A 9,383-nucleotide genomic window follows, 5' to 3' on the forward strand; every position below is an offset into this window, starting at 1 on the left:
AAGAGTTCTTCAATGCACCGAGCTATGCTTCATGTTTTTTTGATCACCTACATTGACAATTGAGTGTATCAAAAGATTTTAAAAGATGGTCCTGCAAAATTGGACATAGTAAATATGATTGACACGATGATGGAGATCGCACAAGACATGATTGACACATGAGAAGGTGTAGTTGAAGAGACCATGATACTTGATAGGTTTTAATTCTTTTTATGTTTAAATGTCCATATACTATGTCATCCATGCTAGATGAATTTTTTGTGTCTTATGATTTTGCTTAGTGCTAGGTTCCATTATGATCGACTCTACCCTTTATCTCTAGAGCAATGACTAGAAACAACCTTAATTAATACCTCTTGATCTCTTCACAACATCTTTTGTATTAATAATCATAGTGTGGCAATTTGCGACACAGGTACAATTCTTTCCTTTTGATCACGAAAGCCTCCAAGTTGCACAAAGCAGCCATGATCCATGACTCGTGAAATTCTATAGCTCAAGTTCAAGATGCCACATGCCTTCAAGATGCAAGCATAGGTGGTGGTTGCACATGCATTGGAGAGATGCGCTCACTTTGAAAATAGCTCCGAGAGAGAGTTATTCTGCTACAATCTATTACAATCGTAATCATGTCTGCTACAATCTCCATTATCATCACTTCCTTAACTTTTGCCGTCATCTCGACTGTGGCATTCACTTCTTCTATCATGTGTACCGTCACTGCTACTTTTGTGTTGTTCCTCTTCTTTCAACTTAGGCCCCTATCACACTAGGGCGCCCATCCCCCTAGCTTTTTGAGCATGGCCACGCAGTAGCTGTCACATGGACAACAAATCGTGCATAGCCAAGTGGTAGAGTGTTCGCTTTCGGTGCTGGTCGTCAAAGCTCAAATCCACTCCTCCTCAATCATGTGTCGCTTTTGTAGTTGGCCACATATTTTGGAAAGTTGGCCGATGGGGTGAGGCCGCCCCTTAGACACGGGCTGAAGGCCATCTTTCGCCTTTTTGTTTTGCCAATGTTGTCGGACACCTCAGATTGGCCGCTCATTCCCTGTCCCAGTGTGACAGGGGCTTTAGCCTTGTGCTCACGCTCCTTTTGCAGATCGTTGCTTTTACACCATGTTTCTCTAGGGTTAAACTGTGTATCTCAAATTTTAAAATCTTTGGAGGTAAAGGTATTTATGCACAAAATTTCAAAAAGCTCTGTGGCCAGAAATCCCGCCACGATGGATGGAGATCAGCGGGCGTGCAAGGTGCGGCCCAAGCAAGCACAACTGCAAAGAGTCATCGCCAGCTTTGAAGCAGGTGTGTCAAGCATCCGGTGCAGGTAAATTGTCGTTGCGTAAGCAGAATTTGCAAAAATATGGCTGCATTCCAGCCTAAAAACGGGCGGTGGGGGCTGTGGGGTGGTGCCGGGCCCTGCTACGGTCCTTGGTGGCTGCCTGACCCTCCCGTCTCCTACCCTGCTTCCCTTGTATAACACACATGATGTTTTCAACCACGCAAACCCTCTAGTACTGTAATCTATTATGGTCTGTGTGTGTGTATGTGTGTGTGTAAGAGAGAGAGAGAGAGAGAGAGAGAGAGAGAGAGAGAGAGAGAGAGAGAGAGAGAGGTCTACAATAAAAAAATGGTTGCAAGCCGGTGTGTCTCGCACGTACTGCATTACCCCCTTCTGCCATCTCGTTCTCCGTCGTGACCACTTTCGTTACAGAGTAGAGCTCGGAAGTCTACTCAATGCAAGCAGGTCTCAAGACGAACGCCGCTTCCTTCTCATCGGATTGTTGCTCAGAAATCTCCAGGAACAAAGCTGGTACCTTGTAAATGTAGGAGTCGGTGCCAAGGCCTGTGGTGCAAGTAGACGTAGCAATCCTTGGCATTGTGGGGTCCTTTTATCTGCTGCAGTCCTTGTTCTCAATTGCTTTGTTTATACTGGCTATTGGTGGTGTTGGCTACTATCTCTTTTATTCTTTGAACAAAGATGATGATGACTGTGGAGGTGGGAATTCCTCCAATGGCAGCGATCTAGAATTAACACTGGAGGAGGCCCTTGTCTCCTAGCTTTGCCTTCGTTTCCTTTGTTTGCCCTTAGGAAAACAGTTGTGGTTGTTGATGTGGAGCCTGTAAATTGTAGCAAATGCTCACCATGGCTGATACAAGGAAGCTTTGGGATGTTTTAATTCACTGTGACGGCGTGCATAACAATCATGGATGCCATATCTTGCGGCAACATGCATTGTCATATAATGGGAGCAAAGAGCACCATTACAATGCTCTTGACCTCATCCATGGTGATGAAGCCCTCGCTTTCTTTGTTGAGCAGGGCATGGAGAAGGTCATCTTTGGGAGTATTATCCTTCATCATGGCTTGCTTGCGCTTGGCAATGATGCTAGTCGCAACGCTGGAGATAACGCATGCGCCGCTTTGGAAGTATGTCAGGCCATGACAGCCAGGAAATGAGGTCACCGAATAATGGGAAAGCCACTTGCTCCATGTCCTTAACAAGCTGCGGCAGAACCTGAACGCCTTTGTCGAGTTCGGTGGCAAGGAGTAGACAAGGCGGCGGCTCATGACGTTGGTGGACAGTTCAGCAACGCAGGAGCCAATGGACGACCATCTTGTGCAAGAGATAACGCCAAGCTGTGGTGCTGATTGATGATGGAGTGGTCTATTTCCTTTCCGATTATGTACTTACTGAGTGTGTGAGTGGGAACGCATGATCGTCTTCAAAGATGTATATGTGGTAGTACGCAAGCCAGCTTGTGACGTTGATGATGCTTTTGCAATTCTCCTTGCCTCTGGCAGATGTGGAGCCATTCAAAAGAATCTGAAGCTCAAAATTCGAATATGATGAAAAGGAGGTGATTTCTAGATAGCCGAGGACCACACTGATGATAACAGGTGAGAGGTAGTTACAATGCTAGTTGTTGAGTGAGAAAATGTCTCATTAGCAATTTATTTGTTTAACAGTCAGCAGATGCTTTTATCTGCTCAATTCTTGGATTGTTCAGGGCTGAATTGGTCTACTTCTATTTGCTGTCCAAAGGCGGAAAACTGCTGATGGTTCTGAGTGGTCTTGGGGTTGCTTCACATGGCTAAAAATCCCTGTTTCGGCGAGGGACTTAGGGCTGAGTAAAACGTTGGAACAACCAGGATCAAGGCTGCGTTTTTATGGGCTGTTTTCGCAAGCTAAAAACGCTGAGGATCTAAGTCAAGGCTGCGTTTTTATGGGCTGTTATACTTGCTGAAAAACGCTGCTAGTCTGTGGTGCCAAGCTGTGGAAAAACGCCACCAAAACCCTGGATGGCTGATGTGTGCTGGCGTTAGTGCATAGGCTGAAATGCTGATGTTGGTGCTGAGGTTTGGCGAGCCAAAACGCTACAATGCTGATGGTCTTTGCGACAATGCAAGGGGGGAAGGATGCGGGGGATCTGGTGTTGCCGCGGTACTGCAGGAGGACTCGCCGGCGGAGGTCTTTATCCAAAACGCTAGGCTCTGGGGGGGTACTGCTGAGAAGTGACCTGTTGAGCGGGAAGCTCCTACTGCCTCTTCTGCCAGAAAGTGCTAACTTGGGTTTGCTTATATATTAACTTAGCAAAATTGATGAGAATCTAAATACTGCAGAAGCTCGAGAATGGTGATGACGACGACAGTGACGATGACGACGACTCGATGGCTGAAACCTGTGGTCTTCTATCTGTTGAATTCTTGGACTGTTCAGGGTTGAATTGGTCTACTTCTATCTACTGTCCAAAGGCAAAAAACTGCTGATGGTTCTGAGTGGTCTTGGGGTTGTTCACACGGCTGAAAATCCCTGTTTTGGCGAGGGACTTAGGGCTGAGTAAAACGATGGAACAACCAGGATCAAGGCTGCGTTTTTATGAGCTGTTTTTGCAAGCTAAAAACGCTGAGGATCTAAGTCAAGGCTGCGTTTTTATGGCCTGTTTTACTTGCTGAAAAACGCTGCTAGTCTGTGGAAAAACGCCACCAAAACGATGGACGGTGGCTGATGTGTGCTGGCGTTAGTGCATAGGCTGAAATGCTGATGTTGGTGCTGAGGTTTGGTGAGCCAAAATGCTACAATCCTGATGGTCTTGGCGATGATGCAAGGGGGGAAGCATGCGGGGGATCTGGTGTTGCCGCGGTACTGCAGGAGGACTCGCCGGCTGAGGTCTTTATCCAAAACGCTAGGCTCTGGGGGGGTCACTTCTGAGAAGTGACCTGTTGAGCGGGAAGCTCTGGCTGCCTCTTCTGCCAGAAAGTGCTAACTTGGCTTTGCTTATATATTAACTTAGCAAAATTGATGAGAATCAAAATACTGCAAAAGTTCGAGAACGGTGATGACGACGACTATGACTCGATGGCTGAAACATGTGGTCTTCTATCTGCTGAATTCTTGGACTGTTCAGGGCTGAATTGTTCTACTTCTATTTGCTGTCCAAAGGCGGAAAACTGCTGATGGTTGTGAGTGGTCTTGGGGTTGCTTCACATGGCTGAAAATCCCTGTTTTGGCGAGGGACTTAGGGCTGAGTAAAACGCTGGAACAACCAGGATCAAGGCTGCGTTTTTATGGGCTGTTTTCGCAAGCTAAAAACACTGAGGATCTAAGTCAAGGCTGCGTTTTTATGGGCTGTTATACTTGCTGAAAAACGCTGCTAGTCTGTGGTGCCAAGCTGTGGAAAAACGCCACCAAAACGCTGGATGGCTGATGTGTGCTGGCGTTACTGCATAGGCTGAAATGCTGATGTTGGTGTTGAGGTTTGGTGAGCCAAAACGCTACAATGCTCATGGTCTTGGCGATGATGCAAGGGGGGAAGGATGCGGGGGATCTAGTGTTGCCGCAGTACTGCAGGAGGACTCGCCGGCTGAGGTCTTTATCCAAAACGCTAGGCTCTGGGGGGGTACTGTTGAGAAGTGACCTGTTGAGCGGGAAGCTCCTGCTGCCTCTTCTGCCAGAAAGTGCTAACTTGGGTTTGCTTATATATTAACTTAGCAAAATTGATGAGAATCTAAATACTGCAGAAGCTCGAGAATGGTGATGACGATGTCGGTGACTCGATGGCTGAAACCTGTGGTCTTCTATCTGCTGAATTCCTGGAAAGGGTTGAATTGGTCTACTTCTATCTGCTGTCCAAAGGCGGAAAACTGTTGATGGTTCTCAATGGTCTTGGGGTTGCTTTACACGGCTGAAAATCCCGGGACTTAGGGTTGAGTAAAACGCTGGAACAACCAGGATCAAGGCTGCGTTTTTATGGGCTGTTTTTGCAAGCTAAAAACGTTGAGGATCTAAGTCAAGGCTGCATTTTTATGGGCTGTTATAGTTGCTGAAAAACGCTGCTAGTCTGTGGTGCCAAGCTGAGGAAAAACGCCACCAAAACGCTGTATGGCTGATGTGTGCTGGCGTTAGTGCATAGGCTGAAATGCTGATGTTGGTGCTGAGGTTTGGTGAGCCAAAACGCTACAATGCTCATGGTCTTGGCGATGATGCAAGGGGGGAAGCATGCGGGGGATCTGGTGTTGCCGCGGTACTGCAGGAGGACTCGCCGGCTGAGGTCTTTATCCAAAACGCTAGGCTCTGGGGGGGTACTGCTGAGAAGTGACCTGTTGAGCGGGAAGCTCCTGCTGCCTCTTCTGCCAGAAAGTGCTAACTTGGGTTTCCTTATATATTAACTTAGCAAAATTGATGAGAATCTAAATACTGCAGAAGCTCGAGAATGGTGATGACGATGACGGTGACTCGTTGGCTGAAACCTGTGGTCTTCTATCTGCTGAATTCCTGGACAGGGTTGAATTGGTCTACTTCTATCTGCTGTCCAAAGGCGGAAAATTGTTGATGGTTCTCAATGGTCTTGGGGTTGCTTTACACGGCTGAAAATCCCGGGACTTAGGGTTGAGTAAAACGCTGGAACAACCAGGATCAAGGCTGCGTTTTTATGGGCTGTTTTCGCAAGCTAAAAACGTTGAGGATCTAAGTCAAGGCTGCATTTTTATGGGCTGTTATAGTTGCTGAAAAACGCTGCTAGTCTGTGGTGCCAAGCTGAGGAAAAACGCCACCAAAACGCTGTATGGCTGATGTGTGCTGGCGTTAGTGCATAGGCTGAAATGCTGATGTTGGTGCTGAGGTTTGGTGAGCCAAAACGCTACAATGCTCATGGTCTCGGCGATGATGCAAGGGGGGAAGCATGCGGGGGATCTGGTGTTGCCGCAGTACTGCAGGAGGACTCGCCGGCTGAGGTCTTTATCCAAAACGCTAGGCTCTGGGGGGGTACTGCTGAGAAATGACGTGTTGAGCGGGAAGCTCTTGCTGCCTCTTCTGCCAGAAAGTGCTAACTTGGGTTTGCTTATATATTAACTTAGCAAAATTGATGAGAATCTAAATACTGCAGAAGCTCGAGAACGGTGATGACGAGGACAGTGACGACGACGACGACGACGACGACTCGATGGTTGAAACCTGTGGTCTTCTATCTGCTGAATTCTTGGACTGTTCAGGGCTGAATTGGTCTACTTCTATCTGCTGTCTAAAGGCAAAAAATTGCTGATGGTTCTGAGTGGTCTTGGGGTTGCTTCACACGGCTGAAAATCCCTGTTTCGGCGATGGACTTAGGGCTGAGTAAAACGTTGGAACAACCAGGATCAAGGCTGCGTTTTTATGGGCTGTTTTTGCAAGCTAAAAACGTTGAGGATCTAAGTCAAGGCTGCGTTTTTATGGGCTGTTATACTTGCTGAAAAACGCTGCTAGTCTGTGGTGCCAAGCTGTGGAAAAACGCCACCAAAACGCTGGATGGCTGATGTGTGTTGGCGTTAGTGCATAGGCTGAAATGCTGATGTTGGTGCTGAGGTTTGGTGAGCCAAAACGCTACAATGCTGATGGTCTTGGCGATGATGCAAGGGGGGAAGGATGCGGGGGATCTGGTGTTGCCGCGGTCCTGCAAGAGGACTCGCTGGCTGAGGTCTTTATCCAAAATGCTAGGCTCTGGGGGGGTACTGCTGAGAAGTGACTTGTTGAGCGGGAAGCTCTTGCTGCCTCTTTTGCCAGAGAGTGCTAACTTGGGTTTGCTTATATATTAACTTAGCAAGATTGATGAGAATCTAAATACTGCAGAAGCTCAAGAACGGTGATGAGGACGACAGTGACGACGATGACGACTCGATGGCTGAAACCTGTGGTCTTCTATCTGCTGTATTCTTGGACTGTTCAGGGCTGAATTGGTCTACTTCTATCTGCTGTCCAAAGGCGGAAAACTGCTGATGGTTCTGAGTGGTCTTGGGGTTGCTTCACACGGCTGAAAATCCGTGTTTTGGCGACGGACTTAGGGCTGAGTATAACGTTGGAACAGCCAGGATCAAGGCTGCGTTTTTATGGGCTGATTTCGCAAGCTAAAAATGCTGAGGATCTAAGTCAAGGCCGCGTTTTTATGGGCTGTTATACTTGCTGAAAACGCTGCTAGTCTGTGGTGCCAAGCTGTGGAAAAACGCCACCAACGCTAAAGGGTGAGTACCTGCGTTTCTTCAATGCTGAATTTGCTGATCAAAAATGTTGGCATGGCAGCAATCCTAGCGTTAGTAGTTGGCTGCAAAAACGCTGAGAAGTGCAGGCTTTCCAAGGCTCAAAAACGCTGTTGCTGTTGGTAAAAAACGCTACGGTTGATGCTGATCTGCTGGGGTGCTAAGGCCAGAAGGGAGAATTCCAATGGCGATGGCTGAAGCTGTGGAAAGAAAACGCCAGGCTTGGGTGTAGATGCAAAAACGCCAGGGATGGGTGAATATGCAAAAATGCTAGATGGTATGAGGGGGTATTGTTGAGAAGTTTCCTGTTGAGTGGGAAGCTCCTGCTGCGTCTTCTGCCAAATAGTGCTAGCTCTAGTTTGCTTATATACAAACTGAGCAATGACGTTGCTTGTGAGATTGTGGAGAAATATCCAAGATCGGTAGGCTATTGTCACTTTTTTCTGTTTTTGGGTTAACAATAAACCTAGCAGGGAAAGATGGAAACGATATGTAGGAGCTTTTAATTTCTTGCGCATATAAGTATATATTTTCACAAATTCGAAGGGCCCTGGCATAGCTTGGTTTATAATCATATATAATAATAGCTTTGCCATGGTGTTGCATGGCTCTCCATATGCAACAAATTCCCTTTACAGATCATATGATGACATTCACTTCTAATGCAGAAGCCACGAAAGTAAGGCATTGATTGAGTTTGACAGTAGATCGTGTGATTGTGTCTAAGGGTTTACACAATGAATTCTGAGGCTTACCTTCGACATAATTTAACTACATTATATATAGGAAGATGTAACCATGAGGAGATGCCTCTACCTTATGAAACTACTCCTCAATTACATTATATGAGACAAGGCCTGTAAAGTTCTACAACCCATTACCATTTCATTTCGTCAGTGTCTTAGGTTCCCTCTTGAGGTGCCCTAGGTGGATTTCTTTTCGTCATTGCTGTGGGTTCCTTGTAGTTCCCTAGCTGAAGAAAATAGCCTTGCGGGAATCTCTTTGTTTGGACAGCTTGAAAGATGTGTGATTATCGTCATGTAATGAAATTAATTATTTAAGCTAAAATTTGTGACAATCATTACTATTAAGCACTCCTACTTGATGTTGGCTCTTACCAGGTGAGACCACTCAACTTGAATGTTTGCTGCTCTTCCTGCAAATCATAGTGTGTTATCCCACTTCTGAGATAACGTTAGAAAGAGTCACATTGTATTGGAGAGATTATCAACAAAGATGTAACTAGTTTGTTTTCAAAGTTCTTATGTAAATAAATAATCATGGATTCTGTACGTTGTGTTTATTTGATTGCTTATATATATGGATGCAGGGTTGCAAGAGTGCAGGGATGAGTGTGAAGTGCTGAGCGAAGCAACATAGTGAAGCTGAATTTGGAGTACTCGCATAAGTCATTGCTCCAGGATAGACCATAACAAATTGTACTGAAGGCAAGGGTAACCCCTTGTGGTTTGATTGTGGAGAAGCAGGTGGAACTTGCAGCTTACATGGTGGGTTGATGTATGCGATGGGGATATCTCTTGCAGATCTTTACTATTGCTTGTGGCAGTCATGTTGGATTGATGTTTATCATATGAAGATTATTTTGTAAGGTCATGCTTTGTAAGGTAATTGTGAACCAAGCACAATACATCTGGCTATAGTTTTGTGCGGGTGTGTAGGGTTTTGGGTTACTTGTGAGTCAAGTCTCTTGTTGTGGATTGTTCCAAATGCCGTGGGTTGATTGATTATTGAAAGTTCATATATTTTCATAGGTAGCATGATGAGTACTTTCACCAAGAAGTAGGTTGAGGTAATTTCGGGAGACACGCCGAGTAGGGCTAGGACTTTTCATCTTGAAGTTACTAGATGAATTA

General features: G+C 46.0%; 1 long non-coding RNA gene across 2 annotated transcripts; it reads left to right on the forward strand.

Moving 5' to 3' along the window:
• Window positions 1–1,035: 1,035 nt before the first annotated feature.
• LOC147461816 (uncharacterized) lies at window positions 1,036–9,177 on the forward strand. Of its 2 annotated transcripts, XR_015187643.1 has the most exons (3): window positions 1,061–1,304; window positions 8,631–8,747; window positions 8,840–9,177. It is a non-coding gene; the product is annotated as an uncharacterized LOC147461816 (long non-coding RNA). The 2 variants fall into 2 exon arrangements; XR_015187644.1 differs by lacking the exon at window positions 8,631–8,747 and having other exon boundaries at window positions 1,036–1,326.
• Window positions 9,178–9,383: the final 206 nt, after the last annotated feature.

Source organism: Adiantum capillus-veneris, chromosome 3, assembly GCF_014529385.1.
Source record: "Adiantum capillus-veneris isolate H3 chromosome 3, ASM1452938v2, whole genome shotgun sequence".
In the NCBI taxonomy this organism is placed as follows: domain Eukaryota; kingdom Viridiplantae; phylum Streptophyta; class Polypodiopsida; order Polypodiales; family Pteridaceae; genus Adiantum; species Adiantum capillus-veneris.